The 5,341-nt window shown below is 42.8% G+C and overlaps 1 protein-coding gene across 2 annotated transcripts in view; it reads left to right on the top strand.

Moving 5' to 3' along the window:
- Nucleotides 1-5,341, top strand: part of JARID2 (jumonji and AT-rich interaction domain containing 2) — a 295,836-nt gene that overhangs the window by 166,609 nt on the left and 123,886 nt on the right. The window lies entirely within an intron of this gene.

Genomic DNA, 5,341 nt, shown 5'->3' with positions numbered 1-5,341 from the left:
GTTGCCAAAATCTCCCGTACCATAAACAGATTTTCAGGTGTAGAGTGTTTCATGCAGCTATAGGGATATGTTAGCATTTTGGGTTCATCGTCCTGCATCCTTTACAAAGTGGGTGTTCTGTAATTTAGCAGCGGAAAACATGGCAATGTAGCTGTCATTTTACTGCGGTTGGGTGATTGTTAAATGAAAGCTTTACTCAGTATTTTTTGGGTCTGTCAATGTGAATGTCTGTGTTTTAGTTTACTGGATCCAGATAATGTAACTTCAACAAACAGGATACATTTGTGTCATTAAATTAGAATTACTTTTAGATTTGCTTTGAAAATTAAAATGGTTACATGTTACATGTTAAAAAGGTTTAAAATAAATGCAGCCTCTGAGAATACTAGCTGTATAGTGAGCCTCGCCATAAAGATGCAGGTTATTGTCTGTAACTATTACTCTGAGCTAATGCTGTTGCAATCTGGCTCCTATTCCTTAAAATCAGTTATGAAATCCCTGTTCAACTCTCATTATGCTACAATCTTGGCCAATTCCTAAACATGCAAAATGTAGGTTAAAATTGCAGGGTTTAAGCCAATTTTTTGTAGAAAATATGCTGAAAGTGCAGTCAGAGGTCTGGGTATTTTCCCCCTCTTGTATAAAGTAAGAACTAAAATTGTCTGCCTGAAAAATGTCTTATAAATAAGCTTTTGGCAAAATTTGATTTTTATTTTTTGTAATTTCAATGGATAATATCAGTTTTTATTTTTAAACATTTTTTATTATCGGTTTCGTTTTTCTCAAGTTGTGAGAAATTATGAGTTTTAAGCATTTAATTTTTATTGATTTGAATTTTCACAGTTTGGGGAAATGAAAGGGGATAGGGTTAGGGCAACACTGACTGTGGGTTCCCAGCGCTGCTGAGGGACCCAAGTCACCTGGGCGCAAGGTGGGGGGGTTGGTCGCTGTGGTCCTGGCCCAGCAAAGCAGCGACCCTCCCCCCCCCCCCAGCTATGGCCACAAGGAGCAGGATGAGCCCTGAATGCAGGTGAGGTCACTCTTCTGTTGAATGGCTCCTGCCCGCGAATGGCTCCCAGCCTTTGAGTGAGAGAGCAGGACTGTGACAGCAGGCTGCAGAGAGCTCCCTGGGTGACAGAGGGGCTGGTGACCCTGGATCCCTGAAGCCACTAGGTGCGGGGGAGGCTGCACTTGACAACTGTTATATATATATATATATATATATATATATATATATATATATTTTTATTTCTGCATGTCAGGTGAAATCAACATTTACTGAGAACTAACTATAAATCCCCCCCACACACACCCTGCAAAAAAACAACACCCCAGAATACCCCCCCCCCCAAGCAAAATGGATTTAAAAATAAATAGCTACTTAAAACACAAAACAGACTTTTTCACATTTCTATTTCCTAGGTAACCTTACAATTTGTTTGGGAATGTCTTGGGAGGTCTGAGAAAGGGGGTAAAGAGAATGGTCCCCCCCCCAAAAAAAATTAAATGAGCAGAGTTTGCCTTTGGATATGCATAAGTGCTCCTGTGTGTGTCTCAAAATTTGCATTTAGTATTTTGTACCGATAGAAATGTTGCAAGGGCAAGTTGCACCATGGAAGTGTGGAATGTAACTTGCAAAAGAGAAATCAATTAGCTGTGTACCCTTTTCCCCTTTTTTAATGTGAGGTATAAAGAAGGCTTGAAAGTTTTTCTGTTTAGAAATTTAAATATTGTTTATCATATTTTTCCTGGGAGACTCAGCATGTGATTCAGGAACTAGTGGAATTGTGACATTACAAGTACTGAGAAAGTAAAACTGGACAGTTGGGAAGTAATAGGCTTTTTAGAAATACCATTTAAACCCCCCCCCCCCCATACCTATTCAATTCAAACACGTGATATATAGATATATATGGGAGGAGGCCTTTGTTAATGGTTCAACACCACTGTTAAGGGATGTGAAAGTCCAACTCCAATTTTTTTGGGCCTCCAAAGAACAAAAATAAGTAACTTGAGACTCTTGATACTTTTGAGATTTAAAAAAAAAAAAAAAAAGCCAGCTGAAAAATCCCTAATTTTTTTGGCTTTTGTGGAAGTGGGAGAAACATTTCAGTTTTACTTCACCTATCATAGAGAAGCACAACACCCCCCACACACACACACAAAAAACCCCCCCCACCGCACCACCAATCCTTTTTGCCTGTGGAATTCCCCTTTATATTGAACCTTCCTGTTTTCTGTCTTTCACGCACTCTTTTTTTTTTGTGTGTGTGTCTATTTTCCTCCTCCTTGACTCCCTCTCTGTGCATATCTATCTACCTTCTGATTTTGCCCTTCTGCTCTTTGTGCTGCTTCTCTCTGTATTCTCCTTTCCCCCAACTACCACATTCTTTGCCCTCTTTTCTAATTCTCTATCCCCTTTTTTCCATTCAGTATTATATATTATATCTGGTACCATTTTGTTCCTCTGCTTCTGAGCTGATGACATTTTAGGAAATTATACCCCCCAGTGGCCAAACTTCTCAGTTACTTTTCAGCTTTGAACAAGACTGATGACCTGTTGCCAGCTGAGATATGCATTTAAACAATGAACATGCCAAAGCCAGCCTATCCACAGTTTTCTCACTCCCATAATTAGAATGTGCATTGTTCTTGATCTTCGAGAAATGCCACGCATTATGATGAGCAGCATACACAATGTAACAAATTTAAACGTTTGCATAGATAGAGAAGTATACACCTTTTGGGACCTGTGCTATTTAATAAAGTAGGCTTAGTGTCTGGTAGCACTGTTTTGAACTATGTATGTATGTAAATCACTATTTATCCTCTGTGTGTTGCAGGGTGAGGGAGGTTTTGGGAAACTTGAACCCATCTTCTATACAGTGAAAGGTCACTTGTATAGCCTGTTCTCTTGTCTTATTTAATGATATATAGAGAAGAGGATGCTAGATGGCTATTCAGAATAAATACGGGCAGATGTAAGATTTCGTGGTTACGTAGTTCAGTAATCTAAGAAGTCTTTCTAATTGAATTTCATTTCAAATTTGTCTGTTAAAGGATTCTTCTTTTCCCACCACAGACCCTCCCGAATGAGAATACTTTTACAACTCTTTATTGTTTATTTTGCATTTCTTACTTAAGTTGAAATAGTCTTTACCTGAACTGCATTGGGCTTGTTGATAGTTCAGGCTATATTTGGCAATGCTTTGTATTCCAGCCAGTGTTTATACATAAGGTATACGCGGGAGAGTAACTGTTTAGAAAATGGAGCACTGCTTCACTTGGCTAACCTCGGGCTTTGGCCGATTTTTCTGAGGACTTCTTCAGAAATGTCAGGCCCTGGGCTGTGCTGAAGCTGCAGCCATGAAAGCATGAAATGACATTGAATAGAAGAGTGCAGTGGGTCCTTTTCAGTTAGGCTACCAAGAAGATCGTTGTAGAGATGCACTACTGTTTGGATTTGATTGATGATCATAGGGGTCATTGAAATGAAGGTTTGGAAGTAACTTTTGGATTTCATCTAGTCCATCCCCCTGTCTGATGCAGGACCTAGTTCATCTCTGGCAGGTGTTTGTCTCACCTGTTCTTAAAAATCTTTGATGATGAGAATTCCACTTCCTCCTTTGGAAGCCTGTTCCAATACTTAACAATCCTGATAGAACATTTCCCCTAATATCTAAACTAAATTTCCCTTGCTGCAGATTACTACTTGTCCTATCTTCAGTGAACATGGAGAACAATTGATCACTGTCCTTTTTATAACAGCCTTTAACATATTTGAAGACTGTTATCAGGTCCCCCCTCAGTCGTCTTTTCTCGAGACTAATCAGGCCCAGTTTTTTAAACTTGCCTTGTAGGTCAGGTTTTCTAAACCTTTTATCTGCTTTCCTGTGGACTCTCTCCAATTTGTCCATATTTTTCCTTAAGTGTGGCACCCAGAATTGGACACAGTACTCCGTCTGAGGCCTCACCAGTGCCAAGTAGAGTGGAACAGTTACCTCCTATGTCTTGCATACGAGACTACTGTTAACACACCCCAGACTGGTATATTAGCATTTTCACAACTGCATCACTCGGAATGTCCGAGACTGTGAGTTACCTGGTTATGAGGGAGTCTTTCTTATGGAGCTGGGTGTCAGTGCCCGTACACCACTGGCCTTTCAACTACTTAAGCATTCTCCTCAGGACTCTGCTGGTCCTGCTTTGCGTTGCAGGTTAACATTAGGTGTATCCCAATCCCTGATCCCTCTTAAAGAGTGTTTCCCTGTAGTGTCCAGCCCCTGTCACTGGGTAATCTCAGAAATGATCAGGCAAGCTGCCTCCCAAAGAGACAGTGTACATGCAGCTGGAAGGTTACAACTCGGGTTTCCAGCTTTGCTTAATCTGACAGCACTGATATGTGTTCATAATATTACAAGAATGTTGCAAGCTCATTAACAAAGATAGAGATTTAAGAGCAAATGAGTAAGGATAAAGGAAACAGAAATGGTTACAAATAAAAGTAAAGTATAACACACTCTCCAGAGACTAAAACTTAACAGGTTACAATCCTTGTCTAAAGCAGCCTTCTCTCACCGAACCTTTTTCTTGCAGTGTTTCAAATGAGCTTGGTTGAGATCCTGTTTTCATTGGCAAAACTGCACTGCCTGGTTACCCCTTCAACTACAGGATAAAAGAGGAATTTTGATGCCTTGTTCTTATACCCCGAAGTTCATTCTTTTTGTCTCCAGAGTCAGGATGCTCTTCCCTGTTGAGTTCAGATCCCCCTGTCAACCTGTTTTTCCTGTGGACATTACATACAAATGGGGCTTACTTTGTGTTGGTTTTACAATGCTTAATTCACATGGGAGACAAGGCAGTTAGGTGATTCCCCATCCCTTTTGTCTGGCAAAACCTGCTTGTCTACCCTGCCAGGGACACAGATTCTAAATGTATTTTCAATGCATACATACAACTTCTTGAACATCTCCCATACACACATCCCACAGTGATTAGGTGCATCGGCATGAGGTAAGCTTCCACTAGACACCTTATCAGGGCCGGCACCAGGCACCCAAGCTGGTGCTTGGGGCGGCACCTGGAGGGGGGCGGCGCGGCGCTCTGGCCGCCAGGGGCAGAGCCAAGCACCAGCCGGGGCTCGCCGCCCTCTCGCCGCCCTGCCCCCGGCACTCTGGCCGCCGGGGGGAGAGCCGAGCCCCCGCCGGGGGGAGAGCGGAGCCCCCGCCGGGGCTCGCCGCCCTCGCCCCGGGGCTCCGGCCGCCCTCCCCCCCGGCGCCCTCCCCCCGGCCGCCGGGGGGAGAGCGGAGCCCCCACCGGGGCTCCAGCCGCCCCCCCCCCC

This window comes from Terrapene carolina, unplaced genomic scaffold (genome assembly GCF_002925995.2).
Source record: "Terrapene carolina triunguis isolate 2854851 unplaced genomic scaffold, T_m_triunguis-2.0 Scaffold58, whole genome shotgun sequence".
In the NCBI taxonomy this organism is placed as follows: domain Eukaryota; kingdom Metazoa; phylum Chordata; order Testudines; family Emydidae; genus Terrapene; species Terrapene triunguis.
Note: the sequence above shows the minus strand (reverse complement) of the source record. Positions and strands in the feature narration are given on the sequence as shown.